This window comes from Amaranthus tricolor, chromosome 4, assembly GCF_026212465.1.
Source record: "Amaranthus tricolor cultivar Red isolate AtriRed21 chromosome 4, ASM2621246v1, whole genome shotgun sequence".
Lineage (NCBI taxonomy): Eukaryota > Viridiplantae > Streptophyta > Magnoliopsida > Caryophyllales > Amaranthaceae > Amaranthus > Amaranthus tricolor.
Window position 1 is genome coordinate 15,820,803 of NC_080050.1, and position 17,062 is coordinate 15,837,864.

Consider the following 17,062-nt stretch of genomic DNA (forward strand, 5'->3'; position numbering starts at 1 on the left):
GGATCAATGATTAATAAAGACTGAATGATGAAGAATGAAGAAGGATCAATGATCACTAAAGAATAAACAATGAAGAATGAACAATGATCAATGATCAATTAACAATGAACAAGGATCAATGATCATTGAAGAATGAACGATGAAGAATGAACAAGGATCCATGATCAATGAAGCATGAACGATGAAGAATGAACACGGATCAATGATCCACAAAAATGAATGATCAAGAATGAAAAAGGATGAATGATAAATGAAGAATGAACGATAAACAATGAACAAGCATCAATTGTCAATGAACAGTAAATGATGAACAATGAACAAGGATCAATGATCAATGAAATATAAACGATGAAGAATGAACAAGGATTAATGATCAATGAAGAATGAACGATATATGAAGAATGAACAAGGATCAATGATAAAAGACCAATGAACGATGAACAATGAAAAAGGATCAATGATCTAAGAAGAATGAAATATAAAGAATGAACAGGGAGCAATGATCAATGAACAATAAACGACAAATAATGAACAAGGATTAAGGATCAACGAATAAAGAACAATGAAAAAGGATGAATGATCATTGATGAATAAACGATGAAGAATGAAAAAAGACTAATGAACGATGAAGAATGTTCAAGGATCAACTGTAGGAATGCTAATGGATGATCGGATGCAACAAGAGGGGGGGGGGGGGTGAATTGTTGTGTAGTAGGTTTAAGATTTTTGCCTCTAATTTTTGCGGAATTGTATCAAGTAAAGAACAAAACTTAAACTCAAAAACGAAAAGAAAAATAATAAAGGAGACAAAGATTTTACGTGGAAACCTTCTTGGCCTAATGAGAAGGAAAAACCACGACCCCCCAGGATTTCAAAATTCTCACTATGTTAAGGCAATCAATTACAATTACACAAAACAATGTTTGCTTCACTTGAAGCTTCTCAATTCTCTAAATGCTTTACTCAAAGCTTTTCTACTTAGGCCTACTTCTCTTCTCTTCTCTTTCTCTCCTTCTCTTTCTCTTCTCTCGATTCTATTCTCTATTCCCTTAGACTTCCCATAAGTCTAATTACAACAAAACACTCAATTACCCTTTACAAGGCCAATTCTCATGAAGATTAAAATTAAGTAGTTGCTCAAGAAAAATATAATGAATTAATTGGCATTCAAAAACAGAAAATATTTTTCTTTTAATGATCTCCCTTAAGTAGACACTCTTGATGCTTATTCGCTTAACCGTAGCTTCCCTCTTTTATAAAGGGAACAGCCATCAGTGCACTCAGCCCATGTTCTCCATGAGATGCACTTATCCCACGACTTCCATAAACTTACTTGCTCCCAAAGAAAGTGGGAAGTTAGTTGAAAGTAGGAGTGGAACATAACTGCTGTACGGTTAATATTACATGGGTTAACGGTAGATCCTAAAATGTAGGAGACTAATTCAAAGTAGAGAACAAGTCTCTTGGATGTCCGAGTTTATAGGAGATAAACAAGGAATTAGTCTTCTCCATGTTTTAAGGCGTATTAAAAATATTTTTCCAATTAATAAATAAATTTAATTAAGCAACTAATTAAATTTTAACGTTTTACATTAACTAAAAAACAGAAAACATAACTTTCGTAACTTTCAGTCAATGTCTTCTTTAGACCTGTATTGTGGGGAACAACGCACTGTCTCCATCTACAACTTTCGTCAGGACTTCAACTCTAGGAACAGTAAACTGACTTCTAAAGCAATTACCCAACTTCTTGGATATTTGAGACATGTACAACTTCCACAAATCAAGTCATAGGCTTCATCAACGATTCAAACTAAATCGGATATATACCTACAAAACAATCTCTAAAAAATATGTTTGTTTATTTAAAAGTGAAGTCATCATCAAAACCTTAAGAGACCAACATCAACGATCATTGAATAATGAACGATGAAGAATGAACTTAAATCATTGATCAATGAAGAATGAACAAGAATCCATGATCATTTAATAATGAACGATGAAGAATGAAAATGGATCAATAATCCTTGATGAATGAATGATGAAGAATAAACAAGGATGAATGATCAATGAATAATGAACAAGGATCAATGATCATTGAAGAATGAACAATGAAGAATGGAAAAGTATCACTGATCAATAAGGAATGAACGAGAATCAATGATCTTTGAAGTATGAAAGATGAATAATGAACAAGGACCATTGATCACTGAAGAATGAACGATGAAGAATGTACAAGGATCAATGATCAATGAAGAATGAATGATGAACAATGAACAAGGATCAATGATCAATGATCAATGAAGAATGAACGATGAAGAACAAACAAGGATCAATGATATTTGAACAATTAAACGACGAATAATGAACAAGGATTAATGATCAATGAACAAAGAATAATGAAAAAGGATGAATGATCTTTGATGAATGAACGATGAAGAGTGAAAAAAGATTAATGAACGATGAAGAATGTATAAGGATCAACGATCATTGAACAATGAACGATTAAGAATGAACATGGATCAATAATCATTTATGAATGAATGATGAAGAATGAACAAGGATGAATGATCAATGATTAATGAACAAGAATCAATGATCATTGAAGAATGAATGTTGAAGAATGAAAAAGTATCAATAATCAATAAGGAAAGAACGAGGATTAATGATCATTGAAGAATGAACGATGAATAATTAACAAGGACCCTTGATCACTGAAGAATGAACGATGAAGAATGTACAAGGATCAATGATCAATGAAGAATGAACGATGAACGATGAACAATAAACAAGGATAAATGATCAATGAAGAATGGAAGATTAAGAATGAACAAGGATCAATGATAATTAAACAATAAACGATGAATAATGAACAAGGATCAATGATCATTGATGAATGAGCGATGAAGAATTAACAAGGATCAATGATTAATAAGGAATGAACGATGAAGAATGAACAAGGATCGATGATCATTGAAGAACAAACGATGAAAAATGAACAAGGATCAATGATCAATGAACAATGAACAAGGATCAATGATCATTGAATAATGAACGATGAAGAGTGAACAAGGATCAATGAATAATGAACAAGGATAAAGAATGAACGATAAAGAATGAACGAGGATCCATTATCATTGAGGAATGAAAGATAAAGAATGAACATGGATCATTGATCACTAAAGAATGAACGATGAAGAATGTAGAAGGATCAATGATCAATGAAGAATGAACGATGAAGAATGAACAAGGATCAATGATAAATGAAGAATAAAAGATGAAGAATGAACAAGGATCAATGATAAATGAACAATAAACGATGAATCATGAACAAGGATTAATGATCAATGAACAAAGAACAATGAAAAAGGATGAATGATCATTGATGAATGAGCGATAAAGAATGAAAAAAGATTAATGAACAATGAAGAATGGACGATGAAGAATGTACAAGGATCAACGAGCATTGAACAATGAACGGTGAAGAATGAACTCGAATCAACGATCAATGAAGAATGAACGAGGATCGATGATCATTGTAGAATGATCGATGAAGAATGAAGAAGGATCAATAATCAATGATGAATGAATGATGAAGAATGAACAAGGATGAATGATCAATGAATAATGAACAAGGATCAATGATCATTGAAGAATGAACGATGAATAAAGAACAAGGACCATTGATCACTGAAGAATGAACGATGAAGAATGTACAAGTATCAATGGTCAATGAACAATAAACGATGAATAATGAACAAGGATTAATGATAAATGAACAAAAATTACAATGAAAAATGATGAATGATGATTGATGAATGAACGATGAAGAACGAAAAAAGATTACTGATCAATGAAGAATGAATGATGAAGAATGTACAAGGATAAACGATCATTGAACAATGAATCATGAAGAATGAACTCGAATCTATGATCAATGAAGAAAGAACAAGGATCGATGACCATTCAAGAATTAACGATGAACAATGAAGAAGGATAAATAATCATTGATGAATGAATGATGAAAAATGAACAAGGATGAATGATCAATTAATAATGTACAAGGATCAATGATTATTGAAGAATGAACGATGAATAATGAACAAGGACCTTTGATCTCTGAAGAATGAACGATGAAGAATGTACAAGGATCAATGGTCAATGAAGAATCAACGATGAAGAATGAACAAGGATCAATGATCAATGAAGAATGAAAGATGCAGAATGAACAAGGATCAATGATAGTTGAACAATAAATGATGAACAATGAACAAGGATCAATGAACATTGATGAATGAACGATGAAGAATAAACAAGGATCAAAGATCATTGAATAATGAACGATGAAGAATTAACTAGGATCATTGATCACTAAAGAATGAACGATGAAGAATGTAGAAGGATCAATGATCAATGTAGAATGAACGATGAAGAATGAACAATGAAGAATGAACAAGGATCAATGATCAATGAAGAATAAAACATGAAGAATGAACAAGGATCAATGATTAATGAACAATAAACGATGAATCATGAACAAGGATTAATTATAAATGAACGAAGAACAATGAAAAAGGATGAATGATCATTGATGAATGAGCGATGAAGAATGAAAAAAGATTAATGATCAATGAAGAACGGACGATGAAGAATGTACAAGGATCAATGAGCATTGAACAATGAACGGTGAATAATGAACTCGAATCAACGATCAATGAAGAATGAACAAGGATCGATGATCATTGTAGAATGATCGATGAAGAATGACGAAGGATCAATAATCATTGATGAATGAATGATGAAGAATGAACAAGGATGAATGATCAATGAATAATGAACAAGGATCAAATATCATTGAGAATGAACGATGAAGAATGAAAAAGTATCAATGATAAATAAAGAATGAACGAGGATCAATGATCATTGAAGAATGAACGATGAAGAATGAAAAAGGACCATTGAGCATTGAAGAATGAACGATGAAGAATGTGCAAGGATAAATGATCAATGATGAATGAGCGATGAACAATGAACAAGGATCTATGATCAATGAAGAAAGAAAGATAAAGAACGAAGAAGGATCAATGATAATTGAATAACAAACGTTGAACAATGAACAAGAATTAATGATAAATGAACAAACAACAATGAACAAGGATCAATGATCATTGATGAATGAACGATGAAGACTGAACAAAATTAATGATCAATGAAGAATGAGCAATGAAGAATGTAGAAGGATCAACGATCATTGAACAATGAACGATGAAGAATGAACTCGAATAAATGATCAATGAAGAATGAACAAGGATCAATGATCAATAAACAATAAACAATAAACGATGAACAATGATCAAATATAAATGATCAATGAACAATGAATGGTGAAGAATGAACAAGGATCAATGTTCATTGAAGAATAAACGATGCAGAATGAACAAGGACGAATGAACTATGAAGAATCAACAAAATTAATGATCAATGAAGAATGAATGATGAAGAATGAACAAGGATCAACGATCATTGAATAATGAACGATGGAAAATAAACATGAATCAATGATTAATGAAGAATGAACAACGATCAATGATCATTGATGAATGAACGATGAAGAATGAACAAGGATAAATGATTAACAAGGAAGGAAAGATGAAGAATGAACAAGGTTTAATGATCATTGATGAATGAACGATGAAGAATGAACAAGGATAAATGTTTAACAAGGAAGGAAAGATGAAGAATGAACAAGGTTAAATAAAGAATGAACGAGGTTCCTTGATCATTGAAGAATGAACGACGAAGAATGAACAAGAACCATTTATCAGTGAAGAATGAACGATGAAGAACGTACAAGGATCAATAATCAATGATCAATGAACAATGAACAATGAAAAAGGATCAATGATAATTAAACAATAAACGATGAAGAATGAATAAGGATTAATGATAAATGAACAAAGAACAATGAAAAAGGATCAATGATCATTGATAAATGCACGATGAAGAATGAAAAAAATTAATGATCAATTAAGAAGAACGATGTTGAATGAACAAGGATAAACGATCATTGAACAACGAACGATGAAGAATGAACACGTACTAATGATCAATAATAAGGCATGAGCGATGAACAATGAAGAAGGATCAATGATCATCGAAGAATAAACAATGAAGAATGAACAAGGATTAATTATCAATGAACAATGAACAAGGATACATGATCATTGAAGAATGAACGATGAAGAATGAACAAGAATCAACGATCAATGAACAATAAACGTTGAAGATAGAACACGTATGAATGATCAATGAAGAATGAATGATGATGAATGAACAAGGATCAATGATCATTGAAGAATGAATCTTGAACAATGAACAAGGATCAATGATTAATAAAGAATGCACGATAAACAGTGAACAAGCATCAATGATCATTGAAGAATGAACGATGAAGAATGAACAAGGATCAATGATCAATAAAAATTAAACGATTAACAATGAACAAGGATTAATGATCAATGAAAAAAGAACAATGAAAAAGGATCAATTATCATTTATGAATGAACGATGAAGAATGAACACGAATCAATGATCAATGAAGAATGAACAACGATCAATTATCATTGATGAATGAACAAGGATCAACGATGAATAAACAAAGAACGATGAAGAATGATCAAGGATCAATGAACATTGAAGAATGAACAATGAAGAATGAACAAGGATCAATAATCAATGAACAATAAACGATTAATAATGAACAAGGATTAATGATCAATGAACAAAGAACAATGAAAAAGGTTCAATGATCATTGATAAATGAACGATGAATAATGAAAAAGGACTAATGATCAATGAATAATGAACAAGGACCAATGATCATTGAAGAAGCAAATATGTAGAATGAAAAAGTATCAATGAACAATAAAGAATGAACGAGGATCAATGATCAATGAAGAATGAACAAGGACCATTGACCATTGATCATTGAAGAATGAACGATGAAGAATGTACAAGTATCAATGATCAATGAAGAATGAATGATGCACAATGAACAAAGATCAATGATCAATGAACAATGAAAGATGAACGCTGAAGAATGAACTCGAATCATTGATCAATGAAGAATGAACAAGGATCAATGATCATTGTAGAATGAATGATGAAGTACGAACAAGAATCAATAATCATTGATGAATGAACGATGAAGAATGAACAAGTATGAAGGATCAATGAATAATGAACAAGGAACAATGATCATTGAAGAATGAACGATGTATAATGAATAAGTATTAATGATCAATAAAGAATGAACGAGGATCAATGATCAATGAAAAATGAACTAGGACCATTGATCAGTGAAGAATGAACGATGAAGAATGTACAAGGATCAATGATCAATGAAGAATGAACTATGAACAATGAAAAAGGATCAATGATAATTAAACAATAAACGATGAAAAATGAACAAGGATTAATGATAAATGAACAAAGAACAATGAAAAAGGATCAGTGATCATTGATAAATGAACGATGAAGAATGAAAAAAATTAATGATCAATTAAGAAGAACGATGTTGAATGAACAAGGATCAACGATCATTGAACAACGAACGATGAATAATGAACACGTACTAATGATGAATAATAAAGCATGACCGATGAACAACGAAGAAGGATCAATGATCATTGAAGAATAAACAATGAAGAATGAACAAGGATCAATTATCAATGGACCATGAACAAGGATACATGATCATTGAAGAATGAATGATGAAGAATGAACAAGGATCAATGATCAATGAAGAATGAACGATGAAAAATGAACAAGGATGAATGATAAATGAAGAATGAATAAGCATCAATGGTCAATGAACAAAAAAAGATTAACATTGTACAAGGATCAATGATCAATGAACAATAAAAGATGAAAAAGGAACAAGGATTAATGATCAATGAACAAAGAACAAGGATCGATGATCATTGTTGAATGAACAATGAAGAACGAAAAAAGATTAATGATCAATGAAGAATTAACGATGAAAAATGAACAAGGATCATTGATCAACGAACAATGAACGAAAAAAAATGATCATTAAAGAATGAACGATTAAGAATGAACAAGCACCATTGATCACTGAAGAATGAACGATGAAGAATGTACAAGGATAAATGATCAATGATGAATGAACGATGAACAATGAACAAGGATCAATAATCAATGAAGAATGAACGCTTAAAAATGAGCAAGGATTATTGATAATTAAACAATAAACGATGAACAATGAGCAGGGATTTATGATCAATGAAAGAAGAACAATGAACAAGGATCTATGATCATTGATGAACGAACGACGAAGAATGAACAAGGATTAACGATCAATGAACAATGACCGTTGAAGATAGAACACGTATGAATGATCAATGAAGAATGAATGATGATGAATGAAAAAGGATCAAAGATCATTGAAGAATGAACCTTGAACATTGAACAAGGATCAATGATTAATAAACAATACACGATGAATAATGAAAAAGGATCAATGATTATTGAGAAATGAAAGATGAAGAAAGAACTAGGAAGAATGAACGATGAAGAATGAACAAGCATCAATGATCATTGAAGAATGAACGACGAAGAATGAACAAGGATCAATGATCAATAAACATTAAACGATGAACAATGAACAAGGATTAATGATCAATGAACAAAGAACAATGAAAAAGGATCAATTATCATTGATGAATGAACGATGAAGAATGAACACGAATCAATGATCTATGAAGAATGAACAACGATAAATTATCATTGAAGAATGAACAAGGATCAACGATGAATAAACAATGAACGATGAAGAATGATCAAGGATCAATGAACATTAAAGAATGAACAATGAAGAATGAACAAGGATCAATAATCAATATACAATAAACGATTAATAAGGAACAAGGATTAATGATCAATGAACAAAGAATAATGAAAAAGAATCAATGATCATTGATGAATGAACGATGAATAATGAAAAAGGACTAATGATCAATGAATAATGAACAAGGATCAATGATCATTGAAGAAGGAACGATGTAGAATGAAAAAGTATCAATGATAAATAAAGAATGAACGATGATCAATGATCAATGAAGAATGAACAAGGACCATTGATCATTGAAGAATGAATGATGAAGAATGTACAAGTATCAATGATCAATGAAGAATGAACGATGAACAATGAACAAATATCAATGATCAATGAACAATGAATGATGAACGCTGAAGAATGAACTCGAATCAATGATCAATGAAGAATGAACAAGGATCAATGATCATTGCAGAATGAATGATGAAGTACGAACAAGGATCAATAATCATTGATGAATGAACGATGAAGAATGAACAAGTATCAAGGATCAATGAATAATGAACAAGGAACAATGATCATTGAAGAATGAACGATGTAGAATGAATAAGTATTAATGATCAATAAAGAATGAACGAGGATCAATGATCAATGAAGAATGAACTAGGACCATTGAACAGTGAAGAATGAACGATAAAGAACGTACAAGGATCAATGATCGATGAAGAATGAACTATGAACAATGAAAAAGGATCAATGATAATTAAACAATAAACGATGAAGAATGAACAAGGATTAATGATAAATGAACAAAGAACAATGAAAAAGGATCAATGATCATTGATAAATGAACGATGAAGAATGAAAAAAAATTAGTGATTAATTAAGAAGAACGATGTTGAATGAACAAGGATCAACGATCATAGAACAACGAACGATGAGGAATGAACACGTACGAATGATCAATAATAAAGCATGAGCGATGAACAATGAAGAAGGATCAATGATCATTGAAGAATAAACAATGAAGAATGAACAAGGATCAATTATCAATGAACAATGAACAAGGATACATGATCATTGAAGAATGAACGATGAAGAATGAACAAGGATCAATGATCAATGAAGAATGAACGATGAAAAATGAACAAGGATGAATGATAAATGAAGAATGAATAAGCATCAATGGTCAATGAACAAAAAAAAGATGAAAATTGAACAAGGATCAATGATCAAAGAACAATAAAAGATGAATAATGAACAAGGATTAATGATCAATGAACAAAGAACAAGGATCGATGATCATTGATGAATGAACAATGAAGAACGAAAAAAGATTAATGATCAATGAAGAATGAACGATGAAAAATGAACAAGGATCATTGATCAACGAACAATGAACGAAGAACAATGATCATTGAAAAATAAACGATGAAGAATGAAAAAGGATCAATGATAAATAAAGAGTGAACGAGGATCAATGATCATTAAAGAATGAACGATTAAGAATGAACAAGCACCATTGATCACTGAAGAATGAACGATGAAGAATGTACAAGGATAAATGATCAATGATGAATGAACGATGAACAATGAATAAGGATCAATAATCAATGAAGAATGAAAGCTTAAAAATGAACAAGGATTAATGATAATTAAACAATAAACGATGAAAAATGAACAGGGATTAATGATCAATGAAAGAAGAACAATGAACAAGGATCTATGATCATTGATGAATGAACGATGAAGAATGAACAAGGATCAACGATCAATGAACAACGAACGTTGAAGATATAACACGTATGAATGATCAATGAAAAATGAATGATGAGGAATGAACAAGGATCAATGATCATTGAAGAATGAACCTTGAACAATGAACAAGGATCAATGATTAATAAAGAATGCACGATGAAGAATGAAAAAGGATCAATGATTATTGAAAAATGAACGATGAAGAAAGAACTAGGAAGAATGAACGATGAAGAATGAACAAGCATCAATCATCAATGAAGAATGAACGATGAAGAATGAACAAGGATCAATGATCAATAAACATTAGACGATGAACAATGAACAACGATTAATGATCAATGAACAAAGAACAATGAAAAAGGATCAATTATCATTGATGAATGAACGATGAAGAATGAACACGAATCAATGATCTAAGAAGAATGAACATTGATCAATTATCATTGAAGAATGAACAAGGATCAACGATGAATAAACAATGAACGATGAAGAATGATCAAGGATCAATGAGCATTGAAGAATGAACAATGAAGAATGAACATGGATAATTAATCAATATACAATAATCGATTAATAATGAACAAGGATTAATGATAATTGAACAAAGAACAAGGATCGATGATCATTGATGAATGAACAATGAAGAACAAAAAGAGTCAACGAGGATCAATGATCATTAAAGATTGAACGATTAAGAAGGAACAACCACCATTGATCATTGAAGAATGAACGATGAAGAATTTACAAGGTAAATGATCAATGATGAATGAACGATAAACAATGAAAAAGGATCAATAATCAATGAAGAATGAAAGCTTAAAAATGAACAAGGATTAATAATAATTAAAGAATAAACGATGAACAATGAACAGGGATTAATGGTCAATGAAAGAAGAACAATGAACAAGGATCTATGATCATTGATGAATGAACGATGAAGAATGAACAAGGATCAACGATCAATGAACAACGAACGTTGAAGATAGAACACGTATGAATGATCAATGAATAATGAATGATGATGAATGAACAAGGATCAATGATCATTGAAGAATGAACCTTGAACAATGAACAAGGATCAATGATTAATAAAGAATGCACGATGAATAATGAAAAAGGATCAATGATTATTGAAAAATGAACGATGAAGAAAGAACTAGGAAGTATGAACGATGAAGAATGATCAAGCATCAATGATCATTGAAGAGTGAACGATGAAGAATGAACAAGGATCAATGATTAATAAACATTAAACGATGAACAATGAACAAGGATTAATGATCAATGAACAAAGAACAATGAAAAAGGATCAATTATCATTGATGAATGAACGATGAAGAATGAACACGAATCAATGATTTATGAAGAATGAACAACGATCAATTATCATTGAAGAATGAACAAGGATGAACGATGAATAAACAATGAACGATGAAGAATGATCAAGGATCAATGAACATTGAAGAATGAACGAGGATCAATAATCAATATATACTAAACGATTAATAATGAACAAGGATTAATGATCAATGAACAAAGAACAAGGATCGATGATCATTGATGAATGAACAATGAAGAACGAAAAAAGATTAATGATCTATGAAGAATGAACGATGAAAAATGAACAAGGATCATTGTTCAACGAACAATGAACGAAGAACAATAATCATTGAAAAATAAAAGATGAAGAATGAAAAAGGATCAATGATAAATAAAAAGTGAACGAGGATCAATGATCATTAAAGAATGAACGATTAAGAATGAACAACCACCATTGATCACTGAAGAATGAACGATGAAGAATGTACAAGGATAAATGATCAATGATGAATGAACGATGAACAACGAACAAGGATCAATAATCAATGAAGAATGAACGCTTAAAAATAAACAAGGATTAATGATAATTATACAATAAACGATGAACAATGAACAGGGATTAATGATCAATGAAAGAAGAACAATGAACAAGGATCTATTATCATTGATGAATGAACGATGAAGAATGAACAAGGATCAACGATCAATGAACAACGAACGTTGAAGATAGAACACGTATGAATGATCAATGAAGAATGAATGATGATGAATGAACAAGGATCAATGATAATTGAAGAATGAACCTTGAACAACGAACAAGGATCAACGATTAATAAAGAATGCATGATGAATAATGAAAAAGGATCAATGATTATTGAAAAATGAATGATGAAGAAAGAACTAGGAAGAATGAACGATGAAGAATGAACAAGCATCAATGATCACTGAAGAATGAACGATGAAGAATGAACAAGTATCAATGATCAATAAACATTAAACGATGAACAATGAACAAGGATTAATGATCAATGAACAAAGAACAATGAAAAAGGATCAATTATCATTGATGAATGAATGATGAAGAACAAACACGAATCAATGATCTATGAAGAATGAACAACGATAAATTATCATTGAAGAATGAACAAGGATCAACGATGAATAAACAATGAACGATGAAGAATGATCAAGGATCAATGAACATTGAAGAATGAACAATGAAGAATGAACAAGGATCAACAATCAATATACAATAAACGATTAATAATGAACAAGGATTAATGATCAATTAACAAAAAATAATGAAAAAGGATCAATGATCATTGATGAATGAACGATGAATAATGAAAAAGGATTAATGATCAATAAAGAATGAACGAGGATCAATGATCAATTAAGAATGAACAAGGACCAATGATCATTGAAGAATGAACGATGAAGAATGTACAAGTATAAATGATCAATGAAGAATGAACGATGAACAATGAACAAGGATCAATGTTCAATGAACAATGAAAGATGAACGCTGAAGAATGAACTCGAATCAATGATCAATGAAGAATGAACAAGGATCAATGATCATTATAGAATGAATGATGAAGTACGAACAAGGATCAATAATCATTGATGAATGAACGATGAAGAATGAACAAGTATGAAGGATCAATGAATAATGAAAAAGGATCAATGATCATTGAAGAATGAACGATGTAGAATGAAAAAGTATTAATGATCAATAAAGAATGAACGAGGATCAATGATGAATGAAGAATGAACTAGGACCATTGATCACTGAAGAATGAACGATAAAGAATGTACAAGGAGTAATGATAAATGAACAAAGAACAATGTACAAGGATCAATGTTCATTTATGAATGAACGATGAAGAATGAACAAAATTAATAATCAAGGAAGAATGAACGATTTAGAATGAACAAGGATCAACGATCATTAAACAACGAAAGATGAAGAATGAAGACGGACCAATGATCAATGAAGAATAAATGATGAAGAATAAACAAGGATCATTGATCATTGAATTATGAACAATGAAGAATGAACAAGGACCATTGATCAATGAAAAATGAACGATGAAGAATGTACAAGGATCAATGTTCAATGTAGAATGAACGATGAAGAATGAACACCAATGAATGATCAATGAAGAATGAAAGATGAAGAATGAGCAAGGATCATTGATCAATGAACAATAGACGATGAATAATGAACAAGGATTAATGATCAATGAAAAAAGAACAATGAAAAACGATCAATGATCATTGATGATTGAACGATAAAGACTGAAAAAACATCAATGATCAATGAAGAATGAACAATGAAAAATGAACTCGAATCAATGATCAATGAAGCATGAACAAGGATCAATGATCAATAAAAAATAAACGATGAACAATGAACAAGAATGAATGATCGATGAGCAATTAATGGTGAAGAATGAACAAGGATCAATGTTCATCGAAGAATAAACGATGCAGAATGAACAAGGATGAATGAACTATGAAGAATGAACAAAATTAATGATCAAGGAAGAATGAATGATGAAGAATGAACAAGGATCAACGATCATTGAATAATGAATGATGAAGAATTAACACGAATCAATCATGAATGAAGAATGAACAAGGATCAATGATCATTGAACAATGAACGATGAAGAATGAACAAGGATCAATGATTAACAAAAGAATGAATGATGAAGAATGAACAAGGATCAATGATAATTGATGAATAAACGATGAATAATGAACAGGGATCAATGATCATTGAAGAATGAACAAGGATCAATGATCATTGATGAATAAACGATGAAGAATGAAAAAGGATAAATATTCAATAAAGAATGAACGAGGATCAATGATCATTGAAGAATGAACAATGCATAATGAACAAGGATCAATGATCATTGAAGAATGAAGGATACATAATGAACAAGAATCAATGATCGATAAAGAATGAACGATAAACAAAGAACAAGGCTCAATGATCAATGAAGAATGACTGACGAAGAATGAACAAGGATCAATGAAAATTGAACAATAAATGATGAGAATGAACATGGATTAATGATCAATGAACAAAGCAATATGAACAAAGATCAATGATCATTGGTGAATGAACTATGAAGAATGAACAAAATTAATGATCAATGAAGAATGAATGATGAAGGATGAACAAGGATCAATGATCGTTGAATAATGAACGATGAAAAATGAACACGAATCAATGATCAATTGAAGAATGAACGATGAAGAATGAACAAGGATCAATGATTAACAAAGAAGGAACGATGAAGAACGAACAAGGATCAATGATCATTGAAGAATAAACGATGAACAATGAACAAGGATCAATGATCAATGAACAATGAACAAGAATCAATGACAATTGACGAATAACGAATGAATGATAAACAATGAGAATGGATAAGAATGAACGAGGATCCTTGATCATTGAAGAATCAACGACGAAGAATGAACAAGAACTATTTATCACTGAAGAATGAACGATAAAGAACATACAAGGATCAATGATCAATGAAGAATGACATATGAAATTTGAACAAGGATCAATGATCAATGAAGAATGAAAGATGAAGAATTACCAAGAATCAATGATAATTAAACTATAAACGATGAACAATGAAAAAGGATTAATGATAAATGTACAAAGAACAATGAACAAGGATCAATGATCATTGATGAATGAACGACGAAGAATGAATAAAATTAATGATCAATGAAGAATAATGATTTAGAATGAACAAGGATCAACAATAATTGAACAACGAACGATGAAGAATGAACACGGACCAATCATCAATGAAGAATGAATGATGAAGAATGAACAAGGACCATTGATCATTAAATAATGAACGATGAAGAATGAATAAGGATCAATGATTAATAAAGCATGAACGATGAAGAATGAAGAAGGATCAATTATTATTGAAGAATAAACGATGAAGAATGGACAAGGATGAATGATCAATAAACAAAAAACGATCAATAATGAACAAGGATTTATGATCAATGAACAAAAGAAATTGATTGATGATCATTGATAAATGAACAATGAAGAACGAAAAAAGATTAATGATCAATGAACAATGAACAATGATCAATGATCAACGAACAATGAACGAAGAACAATGATCACTGAAAAATAAACGATGAAGAATGAAAATGGATCAATGACAAATAAAGAATGAACGAGGATCAATGGTCATTAAAGAACGAACGATGAAGAATGAACCAGGACCATTGATCACTGAAGAATGAACGATGAAGAATGAACAAGGATCAACGATCAATGAACAATGAACGTTGAAGATAAAACACGTATCAATAATCAATGAAGAATGAATGATGACGAATGCACAAGGATCAATGATCATTGAAGAATGAACCATGGATAATGAACAAGGATCTATGATTAATAAAGAATAAACAATGAAGAATGAACAATGATCAATGATCAATTAACAATGAACAAGGATCAATGATCATTGAAGAATGAACGATGAAGAATGAACAAGGATCAATGATCAATGAAGCATGAACGATGAAGAATGAACACGGATCAATGATCCACAAAAATGAATGATCAAGAATGAAAAAGGATGAATGATAAATGAAGAATGAACGATAAAGAATGAACAAGCATCAATTGTCAATGAACAGTAAATGATAAACAATGAACAAGGATCAATGATCAATGAAATATAAACGATGAAGAATGAACAAGGATTAATGATCAATAAACAAAAAACAATGAACAAGATTCAATGATTATTGATGAATGTACGAGGAAGAATGAAAAAAGATTAATGATCAATGAAAAATGAACGATGAAGAATGTACAACGATCAACGATCAATTAAGAATGAATAGGGATCAATGATCAATGAAGAATGAACAAGGATCAATGATGAATAAACAATGAACGATGAAGAATGAACAAGGATTAATGATCAATAAACAAAAAATAATGAACAAGATTCAATGATTATTGATGAATGTACGAGGAAGAATGAAAAAAGATTAATGATCAATGAAAAATGACAATGAAGAATGTACAACGATCAACGATCAATTAAGAATGAACAA